This window comes from Anopheles coluzzii, chromosome X (genome assembly GCF_943734685.1).
Source record: "Anopheles coluzzii chromosome X, AcolN3, whole genome shotgun sequence".
Classification (NCBI taxonomy): Eukaryota; Metazoa; Arthropoda; class Insecta; order Diptera; family Culicidae; genus Anopheles; species Anopheles coluzzii.
In genome coordinates, this window is record NC_064669.1 from 23,602,584 (window position 1) to 23,620,269 (window position 17,686).

General features: G+C 40.2%; 1 protein-coding gene across 6 annotated transcripts in view; it reads left to right on the top strand.

Annotated features, from left to right (window-relative positions):
- The window catches only part of LOC120948551 (modifier of mdg4-like), a 99,830-nt gene that overhangs the window by 30,757 nt on the left and 51,387 nt on the right, over positions 1-17,686 (top strand). The gene's annotated exons all lie outside the window — the stretch shown is intronic.

The window sequence follows — 17,686 nt, forward strand, 5'->3', positions numbered from 1 at the left end:
ATGAGAGTTTTTACATATTGGATGTAATTGGTATCTATGACATGGCTAGGATGGAATGGTATCCAAAGGAAATTTGAAGTGAGAGTACCAAGCATGGATGCACGAAGTGCAAGTGATTCCAGTAGAACATATATTAAATGTAGAACATAGAAAACATTAAAGTTACATCTCGTAACATAAAGCGCTTAATCACTTTTATTAGTGATGTCATCAATTCAAATTCAAACCTACAGGGCGGAGCCATCTGTAAGCGACCCGTAGTCGCACGAGTCGACCCGAAAGGTACATTATGTTCAGTCTATGCAACGATTCCGGTAGGTGCAAGACACCATAAACGACTTCAACCCAACGATGCACCACCAACTTTGGATCGGGTAGGCCAAAAGTAGGATTAGCCCGACCTGTGGGTATAGCTAGTCCGGGTTGACCCGAATTATCAGTAGGTGCGAGAAGTAGGTTCACTACTCTACCCGAATATTGAATATTGAATATTTTAAGACTGCGTATCACTAATAACTTCGCTTACAAACAAATAATAAGCCAATACAGTTAGCAAAAACTCAACCAGTAAGCGCCCAAAATCATAAATTCAAAAATCTCTGCTGTCAGACCATATGTCACTGAAAGGTGACAATGTGTCTAAAAAGTGTAACGCAGTTTTGCGATACAAATCTGCGGATCCCGGTATCGTCAACGTTTTCACGTATCGTTCCGCAGTCTTGCGATTGACTCTCGCCGATTCATCAAAGTGTCCTTTGCGGTCTTGTGTTCTATCAGAAAACCCTATATATACAGGCTTTCGAGACTTAATTAATTACCACGCAGCCGAATAGTCAATCCTTGCTACGGGGGGAACGGTGTATTCTAGGCGTGAACCCATGACGGGCATATCATTGAGTCGTTCTAGTTGGCGACTGTACGACGGGGACGCCCCTACCTTCTTTTTGATTTAAATTTAAAGATGTCAAATGTACCGGGTGAAAAGTTTTTATTAATTGCGTTTCAATTTATTGTTTAAAAAAATAGTTCTCAATTCAAAGAAATAGTATTTACTCTTGTTGATTAAAGATGTTAAATACTTTGTGAAATATAAAGTTGTCCTTTTGGATGTTTTGATCGAACAAATCGTCTACAAACCAAGATCTGATTGCACAACATCTTCAATGAAAAAATAAAGGTAAGGGGACCTTCACTAGTACATTTGGCAGCTTTTTTAGTCGTGTTGGATCTCAAAATTTATTAGTTTTTTCACCGTTTTTTGATGCGAAAACGGCTGAAATACTTGCACAACATATTTATCTATCAATTACAAAGCTTTTTCAGTCCAGTTAAAGTAAAAAAAAATACATGGAAACGATCAATGTAGCCCGGCCTTAAGTGTTGAATGATAGTCTCGTTAGCAATAGAACAACACTTATTAAATATGTAGGCAAAGAAACCTTGTACTTGTTCAAACTGCATTAAGGAATATGGAGAAGCCTATTTTATAAACAATTTGCAGGAATATTTCAAATATAAGTGATAAAAAGCATTAAAAATTCAATCAAATCGAAAATATCTAATTTAACCGGGTAAAAACGAAAAAGGTAATAACCCGGTAAAACCCCAAAAAAAATAAATACCGGGTAAAATGTACCTCACGGAACAACACTGGTTGTGAGTTTTATGTTATTTGTGATTGTCATTAACTTGTTACGTCGTGCACCGTGTTGTTAAATAGTATTCGTTCCGTACGACCTTCTACAGTATCGGACATAAAAAGGGCATTTTTGTTGTACCGCACCATTAACGCGTCCGTGCATGTGCGTATGTGCATGTGCGTTTAATAATATGCTAAAGCAATTTTTTATTTTTTTTTATAACAAAGTTTTAACTTTTGTATAGTAACTATTATTCCAAAATGAAATGAAAAGAACTCCTGATGGAACTTTTTTGTCCCAATGCACTCGAAAAAGGTGTGTTATTCCGTTTGCCGTCGTGACAACCTATTGAAATTTTCTGACTTTTATTTATTTTTAATAATTTGGAGTGCGCCCATAACAATGGTGTATCCCATATGGTTAAAAAAACCTGTCCAACCTACACAGAAAACTTTTTTTTACTGAACTTTAGTAAAAATTTACAGATTTTTTTTGAACTGAAGTTTCTAAAAGGCTTGCTGAAACTTCAGCTAAAAAAATCTGTACAGTTTTACTGAAGTTAAGAAAAAAAAGTAAAAAGTAAAAATAATGTTTACTTGAATGTTTACTGAATCATACAGTCATGTCGAGTGCTTACCAAAATGACAGCTTGTTTACTGAAATACCAGTAAAGCAATTCGGATATTACTGATTTTTCAGTAGTTGGTAGCGATTAAAAAATGACGAAATATTTCGTTTAAATTGAGTTTTTTATTGATGTACAATGATTGCCAATCCCTTAGTTCATATTCATACATGTTTTATGTTGATTGATACAGTTTTTATGCTGTACTTAGCAGCAACAAGTTTTGAGGGTTCAGTAAGTGCTCACAGATACCACGAAATTTCAGCAAGTACAGTGAATTGTAGCCAAGCTTTTACACACTAACACGGCTGCCAATTCCTTTAAATTAACCCCGCATATTTTGAATATCATCTGAATTATTATCGAGGTGCCTGTAATCGCCCAACAAATCAACTTTTTGCATATCACGAGCACGAGCATACCGCGTGGTTTTGTTTTGAAGTTCTGACTGTCAGGTCGATATGACAGAATGAATTACTGCATTTTCAGTTATTTGTTTTACTGATGTTCAGTAAAACGACTGATCTGACACTGATTTTTCTGATTTTCAGTAAAATGTGTTTTACTGAAATGCATTCAGTAAATTGTTCTAATATAATATGACTGAACCGTTTCAGTAAAAAAAACTTTACTAAAGCAGGATGAGAAAATTTGCTGTGTAGAACCGCCATATGGGACATTTTTATGCCATAGGCAAAATACGCTGTAATAGCTGGTATCCCTGCTGTCAACTAGTGACAAATATGCTTTTGCAAGTTTAGCAGCAGCACTTGGTAAGTATCCGTAGAAAGTACTCAAGTGCTAGTAGAAGATGGTCTGTTCATTCATGTTTTTAATATTATTGCTTTGGTTAAAATCAATGCTAGGGTATTGTACAATCATGGTATCTAGACGCAATTTTCTTTTCAAGCTAGGCGAAGAGTACGTCAGAAATAAGAGCGCCAACTTGCCTGTGCTGGAAGCTCTCGTCGGCACTGCCTCAGAGTCACAGACGTTTGCCTAGATCCAAACAACTTAGAACAAGACATTTGTTTATTATCATAAAACCCCTACTTATCACTAGATTGTAGAAATAATTTATAGCCATAAGCCTAGATCTACTGTCGTTCAACCCTCTAAGGAATAATTATAAGCGTTTATCGCTACAAGCCCTGTAATGGTATGCGGTAGATATGATCTCAATTTGATTTTTTTTATTGATTGAGTTGCTAAATAAGCTTTATTATTCCTAATTATGATGTTTATTAATTATTAGGCTTAAGTAAAAATAAACATGTATAAATATATAAACATAACGAATGGGACAAAATTTCCCATATGGCGGTTCTAGTAAGGTTCAAAAGTCCGGCGGTTCTAGTAAGGTTCCTAAGTCCGGGGGTTCTAATGTTAATCAACAATAGCATATGCTAATTATCTTTGTCATGGGGAAAAAGGCACCGAGTGTCCGTCTTTACCCATTAATATCATGATGCTTAAATCAGCAGAAAACAATATTTTTAATGCTTTAATTGTCGTTTTTTCATCAGTTATTTGTTTAATTATCAGGACACCTCATTCATGTAATAAATATCATGTAATCGAAAAAGTATTTCTGTTGTGCTACCTGGGCAGAGAATATTCTTCTTCTTCTTCTTTTTTCTTTTGATTCAACAATTGTTGTCGGTCAAGGCATGCCTGTACCTTTACTACTTGTGGGCTTGGCTTTCAGTGACTTATTGATTCCCCCCATATCAGGATAGTCAGTCTTACGTATGGCGGCACGGTCCATTCGGCGATTGAACCCAAGACGAGAGAAGATTCTTCTTTTTCTTCTTTTTCTTTTGGGTCATCAACCGTTGTCACCGTGTCCAGTCAGCTCTTTGCCAAAAAATGTAGTTCAGTTTTCGACCTTCAATCTTCGTCACCAATTAATATTGCAACTGCCCTGCAGCACTCACCCGCGGATGTTCTAGATATGTCTATAAATGATATTGTCATCACAAATGAATCGGTAGAAAATGCAATCAAACAAATTAAACCCACATTTATCCCGGGTCCGGACGGGATTCCAGCAATAGTCTTACAGAAGTGCTCAACTTATCTTTCAGAGCCACTGGTCCATCTGTTTAAACTTTCTCTGCACAGTTCTACATATCCTACTATGTGGAAGTCTTCGTGGATGACACCCGTTCATAAAAAAGGTCCGAGGCATGTTATATCTAATTATCGAGGCGTAACTTCCCTATGTGCTTCTTTCTTCTTCTTCTTTGGCTCAACAACCGATGTCGGTCAAGGCCTGCCTGTACCAAACTTGTGGGCTTTGGCTTTCAGTGACTAATTGATTCCCCCCCCCCATAGCAGGATAGTCAATCCTACGTATGGCGGCACGGTCTATTTGGGGCTTAAACCCATGACGGGTATGTTGTTAAGTCGTACGAGTTGACGACTGTACTACGAGACCAGCCTCCTCCCTATGTGCATCAGCAAAAATACTCGAAATTCTTGTCCAGGAAGCGTTAGTCAGGGGTGGCTTGAGTTATATCAGTCCAAGCCAGTACGGGTTTGTTCCCTAACGATCGGTGTCGACCAATCTCGTTCAATTCGTGTCTGAATGCCTTACGGCAATGGACGGCAAGTCACAGATCGATGTAATTTATACTGATTTCATGTCAGCATTTGATCGGATTAACCTTGACATACTCCTTTCGAAACTGAGCCGGCTTGGCTTTTATAATAGTCTAGTCATATGGTTAAAATCATATTTAAACCAAAGATCATACTGTGTTAAAATTAATAAGTGTTTGTCCAACTTGTTCGTTAGTTCGTCCGGTGTACCACAGGGAAGTTTGGCCTCGATTAAATAGGATTGAACATTGGCCCAGTATTGTTTATCCTATTTATGAAAGATGTTGTATTTGCGTTGTGACGATATCAAGATTTATGCAAATTATGTATGCGGACGATATCAAGATTTATGCGACCATTAGAAATAATTCGGACAGCTCGACACTCCAGCACAGCCTAGACGAATTTAGCAATTGGTGCTCTGCGAACTCGCTATCCTTGTGTGTCAATAAGTGTTGCGTGATTAGTTTTACTCGTAAAAAAGACCCTATCAAGCGAAACTATAATCTTGACTCGTGTATAATCCCACGTAACATAGAAACTAAGGAGCTCGGTGCTATTCTTGACCCATCAATCTCCTTCCGTCAACAATATTCGTACGTCATCGACAAAGCATATCGGCAGCTTGGTTTCATTCACTGTCTGACATCTGATTTTAATGACCCTTTCTGTTTAAAACAACTGTTCGTCGGCTTAGTCCGGTCCGTACTTGAATTCAATGTTATAACATGGTCTCCGCACACTAACAACTGGTCCACACGAATTGAGCGCATTCAGAAAAAAATCACAAAAATAGCTGTAAGAACCTTATGGTGGAACATGGACCAGCCTCTAACATATCAAACTAGACGGCTTCTTCTAGGATTGCAGTCCTTAGAGAGACGTAGGGAGGTAGCACAAGCAGCTTTTGTTGCAAAATTAATAAAAGGCTAAATTGATGCTCTGGAGCTTCTTCTTAAGATCAATTTCTACGCCTCTGACCACGCACTATGTCCTCGGAATTTTCTGATCAAAATAGACCGGGCCCGTACTTACAGAGGAGCTCATGATCCATTTATTTCAATGTGTAAAGCTTTCTATAAGTTCTACTGCTTTTTTGACTTCAATATTACCGTTGCCACGTTTAAAGGTTCATGTCTGTTTTCAAATATATATCAAGTAAGGTTATTTAAGTATTACTTTATTTTTAATATTGCAAAGGCCCCTGCGCGCGCCACGCAATTATCTTCAATAAATAAATAAACCCAAGACGAGAGAAGATTCTTCTTTTTCTTCTTTTTCTTTTGGCTCATCAACCGTTGTCGGCCAAGGCCTGCCTGTATCACTTGTGGTGCTTGTTTTCAGTGACTTAAGGATTACCCCGCATAGCAAGATAATCAGTCTTACGTATGGCGGACTTCGTCCATTTGGGGCTTGAACCCATGACGGGCATATTGTTAATTCATACGAGTTGACGACTGTACCAAGAGACCGGCCGAGAGAACATTGGTGGTCCGAAAATGATATCTGCTCACTTGCTTATATAGCTCATTCGATCATTTGCTAATCATCATCTGTTTCTCTCAGAGAAGCGACGATCCGGTTGTTTCAAAACTGAAAATGATACCTGCTCATTTGTTCATTTGGCGCATTCGATTATTCGCTCTTGTTTATCTCTGAGAGGCGATGATCCCGATCTTTCAAATACTGATGCATGCTTCACTCGCTCACTTTACAAATCCGGATCACTTGAACGAATTCGGATCTGATGTTATATATCTAGTCTATACGCACAACAGTACCTTTCAGCTTTACGGAGGTGTTATATCTCACAACACGAGAAGCAATAATCTTTATATGTTTGTCTGCGACGTTCATACTGGCCACTGTTTTTGGTGGTGGTGGTGTTGATGATTTTCTTATATTTTTATAATTTTATATTATTATATTTTTCGATGAATAGCTAGTCACCAATTGGCGCAAAGAGGCTAAGTTGCGAGTCTCTTGTTTTAATATTCTTTCGGCAGGCCCATGATCGGAAACCGGTTACCGTAGTTTCTCTTATTGGTCACTACATGTATTCGTCGATGTACAAGAGATAACTGATAACTCTATGTTCAGCACCAAGAATGATCTGCTAACGAGCGAAAAGCAGGGCAAATTATTGAAGTGGTTTAAGTTTACCGTATCGATCGCATAAAAAGTTGCAATTTACCGTTTCACCTTCAGAATGATATGTCCTTTCGGAAAAAAATCACTTGATATATTATCCATGTTGAAACACCATGTGGTTTTACATTTACTTTTTTAAATTATTTTAATGCAAATCGTTATTCTATTTAAATTAATATAATTACGGCTCCGGCCGTATTTTCCAGCAAATTGTTTTTTACTAAATAATAATCTGTTGATATCAAAACTGAAAGAAATGATGAAATGATTTTTTTAAATTTATTTTTTATTTACCCTTTCATTATCCGTTTCACACGGGTTAGCATGAGTTTATCGTTTTATTTAAAAAAAGAAAAACATACGAACTGAGAAAAAAGAAAATATTTCAAAAGTGTTATCCCAGAGGTTTGTTTCTTCTTATCTGACATAATATCCTGAGGTGGTCAAGATCTGCCATAGAGGCCAGATCAAGCAGAAATACTCATTTGCTTTGATACTAGTCAGTTAATTGGTTTACTCATAGTATCTTGAGTAGCAGGGACTCGATCCATTCAAGAGTTGTGCGCTTGAAAGGCATTCTCTTGATTAATATATTCAAGAAATATTGTTTTTTGATCCAGAGTCCGAAATCAAAATAGATCACAACACATGTGATTTAGGAACAAAATGAATTTTGGTAATTTTACGAAATCATTTTTTAAAGCTAGGGTACGGTTCCCCGACGTGTTTTGACGTTAAGTTTTCGCCTTGCCTGTCCCCACTCTATTTTACCGAAAACTTGTTGACTTTTAATATACCGATGCCTTAAGGAAAATTAAGAAGCATAATGTTTAGTTGCTCAAAAGTTTCAGGGGAAGTTATTAGAGAGAAAGATTAAGAGATTACCAAAGAAAGTGTAGATGAAAGTCGTCAAAATAAACGACGGTTTAAAAAACGACATCTGCTCGATTGCAGTGTTTCATCGTCAAATGAACAATCGTAGCAGGCAAAGAGTCGTTTGTTTTCCAGTTAGATTGAGGTGTGTTTATTGTGCATTTGTGTATTTATGAATGTAGATTCATGTGTAGATTCGGGTTGCGCCGTGAAAAGAATCGTTTGACTCAGTACAAGTCCACAGTACTGTCCACAGTCTCGCGATTTCCTTTGCCAATCCGTTATCCCAGCTTTAATGGGAGACAATTTGGGTCCTCCACGCCCGCTCTTTCCTTGTGGACGGCCTAAAAAGACTTTACGGGCTGGGTCGTCTGTTTCCATGCGTACAACTTGGCCAACCCACCGGAGCCTGGCGAGCTTGATACGCTGCACGACAGTGATGTCACCCTACATCTCGTATAGCATTTTCCTTCCACACATACGGGGCCAAGTATCCTTCTGAGCATCTTTCTCTCGAACGCGGCTAAGAGGGCTTCGTCAGATCTGGACAGTGTCCATGTCTCAGAGGCGTATGTGAGTACCGGTACTATATAGGTGCTATATACCCAATTTTTTCGGGGATAATAAACTTTAAGATAATAAATTTTTATTCATCAGCCCTACTCTAACACACGCATCCATGAACTTTTACACATCTCTTTGTTCATTGTACTATATTTGAAGGGTTCAAAACTGATAGATAACGATTTATGTTCATGAAGTAGTTATGGTCCAATGATAATGGTATAATATTTGTACCATGGTCGACCTGAGTTCAATTAAATTTTTATTGTTTTCATTGATAATTTGAAGTTTTATTTTTAAAACATCCAGCTCCAATAACTTCAGACCCATTTACTCATTCCCGCTGCGCAAATTCGAGCAGTTTTCTGCGTAGTTTTTTGCGTAGTTTTGCGTCAAAAAATACGCAAAAAAATACGCTAGACTTCAGCCAAAACTACGATAGCCGGCGTATTTCTTGCAGTTTTTAGGTGCGGAACGAGCGCCATCTGCTGAAGGAATGGATGAACTATTTCAGACGGCGGAGCAAAAAAACGGCCGAAAAATTCAAAAAATATTGGCGCCCATTCCTTCCTCCTCTTCCTCTCACTCCCTTTCCCCTCCCTGCCTTGCCTTACTTGCGCTTCAGCCCGTGCCTTTCGCCGTCAGCTGATTGTGTGTATGCGTTGGTATATATGTACATTGCGGTTGTGTATTGTATTTGGTGGGTATAGCATTTATTTATTGTGTGTGACCTTGACGATGCGGGAGAAGCTGGTTCATTTTGGGATTTAAAGTGTTATCGGTGTATTGATGGTTTATTTTATTTCGTGCCGCTGCTGATGAGACCATTCGATGCCCCTGCCAATTGAGGGTGAAGAAGCCTATTTTAAACAAGCGTGCGAGAACGTCTAACACTAATCTAATTTTTTTTTAATTTGAACATGTTTGATGCTTCAACGACCTTCTAAGCATCATGTAGCACGGTGTATAGTGGCAATAAAAAATATTTTTTTTCAATGTGCCGGAATTTGTCTCGAGTTTTCTGGCCACGACACACACACACGGACACACACACAGCGCGAGGAAAGTGATCGTCCACTCTATCATGCCGCGATCCCCCTCCCCTCCCGGTGCTTTGAGTGAGGAACCAGCCTTTCTTCCGATAAGGTAGCCGTAATCGATCATGTGTGAGGGGGGGGGGGGGGGGGGGGTTGATGGGGGGTGTGTGCTCGCCTGCGCGCTTTCGTGGGTGTGTGCTCGCGTGCGCGCGTACGTGCATTCGTGCATTCGTGCATGCGTGCATGCGTTCGTGCGTGCACGTGTGTGGGTGTGCGTGCGGGAACCCCAAAACTGTTTGATTCTGATGCGTGTATTGTCACCGGCTGCGTCTACACACTCCATGCATTCTCAGAAAACGCACTGTACGCCGCCCGGTCGATTACCGCTACCTAGGAGACAATACAACCATTTAATTAGCACCACCATCTTTGCGACCGGTTCTGCTGTTGGGGGTATTAAAAAGACAAACGAACGAGGCAAACGTGCATGTGATATGTTGCACATTTCTTTCCAATTCCGCTAGCGGACGCAAGTGGAAACAAAACTTGAATTGAATTCATACAAAAGAGAATTCTGGTTTGGTTTATTACGGTGCGCGTATGATACTGCACCTGTCCGTCCAGAATCTGGTGGCTTGTTGGTTTTGAGTCGGTATCATGACGCCGTGCGACCGGCACTGCCTTGTAATGGGTTCGGATCGGTAGGTTCATGTTTTGGTCGAGTGCATTCCGTGCATTTGTCGCGTCACAGCAGTAGACCCGGCAGCACCAAAGTCAAAACAAAAACCTTCCCCGAGGGTGGACTGCTATGCTAAGTTCTTCTTCTTCTTATTATTATTCTTATTATTGGCGTAATGGCCTACGCGATCATACCGGCCTTTTCAGGACTTGAGTACCACGTAGCCGGATAGTCACCTCTTGCTACGGCCGACGGTTCATACGCGGTTAGAACCCACGACGGGCATGCTTTTAAGATGTGCGGAATGATGGCGATGCCGCGGGCCCGCTCCTATCCAGCGGGCAACTTGCATACTGCCACACTGTATCCTGCCCGATGCATACGCTGCAGGCAGGGGGAAGGATGCAGCTCCACAATAAAAAAAACACCGTCATGAACACCTTCCTTTCTTTGACCGATGGATCATTACATTCCGGAAGAATACACATTTGGCGTCAGTGTTGCACACACACGCACCCTCACACCCTTGCGCAGACGGCTCAGCCTATCTATGTAATCTACGACATACGAAAGGAAAAGCATAGTGTCACATAAAGTTATGCTTTATGCAATTAGGTTTAAGCTTTCCTATGCACGGCCATGGCCACCTGTGTTGCGTGCGCTACTTCGAAATAGGGTTCTGCGCGTTGCACAGCCAACCCTCCAGCGTGAGCTAGCGATTCGTTAGTTATTTTTACATTGCAGCGATTGAACTCATTGCGCTTTTTTGGTTTGATTTGTGAAAAATCAAATGCAACGCCGCAATGTTTGTTAACGGTTTTTTTAAGCGCCACAACAGCTCGCGAGCATTGATCACACGCGTGAAAGAGATAGCGCTATGGAGGGAAAAAGCACGGACGACGGCTGACAACGATTGGCCGTCTGACGCACCAACACATCCAAACCTTCGACAGCGTGCTCAGGCGAGGGGTATGAAGCGGAGCCAGGGACGGGTAGCTCGAAACGCTGCTCGACAAATTTGCCGTAGGAGGGAAAAAGAAGGCCTGAGAAAATGCGCGAAAGGGAATGATTTCTTCCGTCGCTTTGCACAGGGGGTTGTTAGAAGTGCGTGTTTAATAGTAAATCTGTTATTTTTATTGTTTTATTTATTTCTTTTAATTCATTTAGTATCAGTATCCTTCATACAACAAAACCAGCAAATAGCACGATTATGAATAATAATGTGGTGGCAACTGGCAAAGTGATTCGAAGTAGAACTAGCGAGCATCTGTGGTTGGTAGCACCTATGATGAAGCATGAGCGTGAATTGGAACATGAGCGGATGGAGTGAATCCGAATCATTTCTATTTTTAGCTCTTTTTTGCATGGGTTCATCCTTCACGTGTGTTCACTATCCCCGAAAATGGTCTGTATTTCGTTGATGTTTTCGAGGATAATTCGTTAACGAATTATCCCCGAAAAGACCAGCGAAAACCAGCGTGGTCTGGAGCTTGGGTAGTCCCAGTTGTAGAATGACCGGTTGCCAGCCAGCATCCTTACGTACATAGGTAGGCTTCTGCTACATAGGAGAGCCACAGACCAATTATGTCTATATGATCAACGTATGCCAAGATCTGGGTTGACTTATAGAAGATGGTTCCTGAAGTTTCCACTCTCCAGCCCGGATGGCCCTCTCTAGCGCCAAGTTGTATAGGAGACAGGCAAGCCCGTCCTCCTGGCCCTGATCATTGGTGGTAGAGAAAGGCCCTGAGAGCTTTCCGTCCACCTTTCCTTGGAAAGTGACGTTGGTCATAGTCATTCTAACTAGCCTTATCAGTTTAGCCGGGATTCCATAAGAGCTCATAGCGTCGTACAGTTTTACCCTGGCTATGCCATCATATGCATCTTTGAAGTCAATGAAGCGATGGTATTTTATGTGTCTCGATTTTATTCAATATTTGCCGCATGGTGAATCTTGCCTCGTTGATATGGCCGGTATGACTTTTTCAACAAAATATAGGGCGAAACCATAATTAATGCAGGGGACTCTCAATTGTAAAAAGATCGTCGGGGCGACTATGGGCTTCGAACGACGAGATCCGTTCGCCGCGGTTGTCAGAAGGCGCTCACTTGGCGCTCTGTTTTAAAATAACGTACCATTGAGAGACCGCAAGAAGCGCGCGAAAGAATGAGTTCTACCTGCCGGGGTCGAACGTTCCCGTTTGTATGGGGAGAAATCCGCGAGGTTTTGCGCTGCGAATGTTGTTCTCAATGAAACGTTTTGCTTCAAATTTTGCTTTAAATGATTGAACTTAGAGGTATGAAACATTTTGAAAATGTTTTGTGATCTATTTCCAATAAAACAAGTTTTCATCAGGTTTGAAAATTCATAAAAAATATATCGGAATATAAATATACATACAAATATCTATAATACAAAAGTAATATAAAATATATATATATATATATGTATATATATATATATATATATATATATATATATATATATATATAGATATATATATATATATATATATATATATATATATATATATATATATATATATATATATATATATATATATATATATATATATATATATATATATATATATATATATATATCAAAACCGTTGCCACCACATTATTATTCATAATCGTGCTATTTGCTGGTTTTGTTGTATGAAGGATACTGATACTAAATGAACTAAAAGAAATAAATAAAACAATAAAAATAACAGATTTACTATTAAACACGCACTTCTAACAACCCCCTGTGCAAAGCGACGGAAGAAATCATTCCCTTTCGCGCATTTTCTCAGGCCTTCTTTTTCTTATATATATATATATAGAGATATTTGAATATTCATGTTAAAGGTCAAATTTAATGTTTTTCATATAATTTGTTACACTGCTGAAAACTATAGAAAAATATCGCAAAACATTTTCGCCATGTAAATAACGTTTATAACTCTTTAACATAAAATCTATCAGAATTTTTATACATTTTTTCAAGTAAATCCAATCCTGTCGTCCCTCCTAAATTTTAAATAACTTAAATTCAAATTTAAAGAAAGTGAGTAAAGCTACCTTATAATTCATAACAAATCATCCAATAATGATGTAACGAATGAAATCCAATACCAACGACAAAGAAAATCAAAATTCAAAACTTTACCATCCTTGAATCGTAGATATAAACGTCTTTAAATGCTTGACAGTTGTATCTTATGATTCTCATTCTCTCATGATCGTCGAACGGATTTCGTCGTTCGAAGCCGGTACTCGCCCCGCGTGATGAAAATGTATTAATGAGCGGAGGGATGGTCAAATTCTAGTTGCTGGAAACCTTAAATATTTATAGATTTCCAACTTTAACCAAAAGGGTCTAAAAATATTTTAGCTTTTTCCAATTATTTTTTTTAAGACAATTTATTTTATTTTTTTCGCGCGATTTGTAATTTTAAAAAACGGAACATAAAAATAAAAATGTTTTCAAGTAAACGACAGCTCAATTGCTGTCGATTCGGTTTACGACTGTCGCTAGGCTATTAAAGATCGTCAATCGAACTTCTCGAAAATTTTGTTCGTATTTGAAATTTCTCTGACGACAGTTTTAACGACTGTTGTTAGCTGCATTGTCGTTTATAATTTGACGATCGTATGTTGCTAGGAGACCCATACAAAAATTAACGATAACGATAGTCGTTACGGTTTGCTATTCCACCCAATGTCAAGCTTCTTTTGACACAATATTTATGTTTAAAAAAAATCATACCTTTTTGAGCGAAACTGAGCTTGCAACGAACCGGCGTTTATTGACATATTTTCAGACTGAAAACTGAAATCTGGTTAGTTAATTAGGGCTAATGTTTACGTGTTTTTTTGTGTGGAATGTTAACATGATTTCAGCCGCTAAGCGTGTAACTTCATACAAAACAGCTGGCTAGTATGGTAAAATCCGTAAATTGATTTTGATTTGAATTTTATTCCTCGGCGACAGAACGACTGTTTTGTCAGATTTTAATGTAAATAATAAAAAATAATCAAGCAATTTCACGTACACTCTACCTCGACCTGTAAACAGAGCTTTAGGTGGCATGAAGCACATTGAAGAGAATATTGCCGAGCTTTTGACATCATTCTATTATATATTAAATGACTTTCCATTGCACTGTGCGTATTAAGGAAAACACCGGATGTAATCTTTTCGGCTGATGTTTTGTCGTATTCGATGTCTTGATAATTTCAATATTGCTAAGCGTGCTACTAAATTTTTTTCTCATTTTGAGCTCTTTTAAACTTACCAAACATAAACCCCTAAAGCAGGAAGCTATAATCGAAGCATTTTATCTCACTCTCTCTCTCTGTCTGTCTCTCTCTTGTTGGCCTGCTCACGAGCACGTCGGTGTGACATGGCCCAGTCAACAATCGTTCTCCTGGATGCTGTGCCATCCATGTAGAAACCCGATTTCCAACAGGTCTCGCTTCACCTGGTCCAGCCATCGAATTCGCTGTCGAACTCCATCTTGTAGGGGCATGAGTCCGGCATTCTCATAACATGCCCCAGCCATCGTATCCTACTAGCCTTCGCCACCTTCAGGATGCTCGGCTCGCCGCACAGCTCAGCAAGCTCGTAGTTCATCCTTCTCCTCCACGCTTTATGCTCGAACACGCCACCAGAGATGGTCCGTAGGATGCGCCGCTCAAACACGCCCAGAGCGTTTGCATCTTCCGCTCATATGATCCAGGACTCTTGTCTATAGAGGACCACCGGGCGAATCAATGTGCGTTATTTCTCACATTTCGTGCGGGCTTGAAGTCTTATGGATCTCAGCAGTTGGTGAAGCCCATAATATGCACGATTCCCCTGAACAATGCGTCTCCGGATTTCGCTGTTGATGTCGTTGTCCGAAGTAACGACCGTCCCAAGATAGCAAACCTGCTTTACCACTTCGAGACTGTCGCCGTCAACAAATACATTGCTTCCCAGATGTTCTGAGTCACCTGCAAGCAGGTACTTCGTCTTCGTCGCATTGATTATCAATCCAATTCTTGCTGCTTCGCGTTTGAGTCGGGTGTACACCTCACGCACCTTCGCTGTTGTCCTGCCGATGATGTCGATGTCATCCGCGAAGCCAAGAAACGGGAGAGATCGGTAGAGGATCGTGCCACGGATGTCGTTGTCTAGCCCCGCGCCACGATTGGCACCTTCCAGGGCGATGTTGAAGAGCAGACAGGAGCGTCCGTCACCTTGCCTCAGACCCCTGTGAGATTCGAACGATTCCGACGTCAAGTTCGATACTCTCACCTTGCACTGCACCCCATTCATGGTGGCCTCTAACAGCCGGATCAACTTCCCAGGGAAATGGTACCGCTGCATGATGCTCCATAGCTCATTTCGGTCTATGGTGTCGTAGGCCGCCTTGAAGTGGTGCGTAGGGATCTGGCACTGTCGGCACTTCTGAAGGATCTGCCGTAGAGTGAAAATTTGGTCGGTGGTGGATATGCCTCCAACAAACTCAGCTTCGTAGCTGCCGACGAAATTTGTAGTAAGGAGCGCAATTCTGCTGAACAGGATCCGGGACAAAATCTTGTAGGTGGTATTAAGGAAGTGATTGCTCGAAAATACTTTTTGTAGGCAGGATGCTTTTTATACAAACTTAATAAAATTTAACCCAGTATAAGCCCCACGGGGTGGTTTGGCACTACATTGGCAAATGTTGGCTAGCTACATGGCCATTTTGTTAAGGAAAAGAGATTTTTATCTTTCAGTTGACCTCATACATTTCACGCCATTTGAAAGTGTTTGGTTTCTAGATATTTCTGTAGAACCATAGCTTAAGAGTACTCTAATAAATGAAGTGAAGAAAACCTTATTCCAATACATGGATTCCGAACTTCCCAGAAAACCTCAAAGTCAGAAACTGGGTAAAAATGTGGGCAACTAACTTGAAGATAATGTCAGGAAATAATTACTAAAATACATGCTACATGTCATCTTCGCGAATACCTTCTCAAACAAGCAACAATTTGTAATTTACTTCACTCTTCGTTAATCGAACTATTAAGACTGAATGTTGAAACCTTCTTCCTCAGTGTATAATCATTGATACAACCGTTTTTCTTATCTTATAATCTACAACCAATACCTATTACAATCAATTAACTGCAAAAGTTCTTCGCGGAATGAAAGCCTTCGCGGGCTGCTCGTTTGACATGTCTGCTTTAGATCCTGATGATACCTTACGGGTACGTTCGTGGTATAAGCCTATCCATCTTACGTTAATGGTGAAGATATAATCGTATGCTATTGGCTCTGCATTCGGGCATCAGCAGGCCACTGGGCGTCGTGTGTACGCGGGCAAATGGACCATCCCCCCGTAGCAAGGACTGACTATCCGGTTGCGTGGTACTGAATAAATCTCAAAATCCTGTATTGGCCAGCATGTCCCCGTTTGACGTTACCGCTACGTCATGAAAGAAGAAGACGCCCAAGTAGCAAGATGACGTGAAGACTTCCGCCAATTAGGCCGGGATAATGGATCAGCACTTGGACCGCCGGCCTGACGTCAAAGATTTTCGAGTGAGCACGTAGCGCATGGCATGGTGGTCCCGTGCTACAGTCGTCAACTCGGACGACTCAATAACATGCCCGTCATGGGTTCAAACCCAGAATGAACCGTCCCCTCGTAGCAAAAGATTGACTGTCCGGCCACGTGGTAATGAATTAAGTCTCGAAAGCCTGTATAGGCCGGTATGTCCGCGTAGGACGTTACGCCAAATAGAAGAAGAAGAACGTAGCGCATGGCAAGAGAGCGATGAGAGCGACAATTTCTCGTGCGACTGTAATCACTCTTTTGTGTCATTGCGATAAGCGGCGTAACACATGTCGTTCTCGTTCTTTCTTTCCTACTTCATTCATTCTCAAGGGAATCACTGAGCGTCAGATACAAAAGTGGACGGTGAGCAAAGCCGTCATGCGAATTTATATGTCGTAACGCTTAAAATGTTACCAGATGTTGGAAAGAGACCGAAAGCGATTTCGGGTACTCCAGCTTAATGTTCTTCGTCATTCATATTGTCTGAAAAATGTGACAAATTACTTTATCAAATGACAATTTCTTTAAAATTTTGTCAAATGTTATAATGGAAGGAAAACTAAATCAACATGTTAACAATGATTATTTTTCTATTTCCACATTAAAAAAACGCTTGAGGAATAAACCAAGCAGTGCCGAATGGGCCTAGTTATTACTATTTTTCATTAGTTCATCGACCAATGAGAGCCTTTAAGCAATTTATACTTTGGTTTTGATTCCGGTTCTTTGATTGCTTGATTAGTTGCACCTACTTCGTCTTCAAGTGCCGTTTTCTTCTTATAAACCAATTCGTGCTGCATCTGCCCTTTGTTCGTTGGAAATAGACAACTGTAGAATTCCAAACAAAAGCGGCATGACTTGTTTGTGTTGTTAGTGAAAGACAATCGATCTTTTCAAAGCGGACATTGCTAAAACAGATATGGCGGACATTT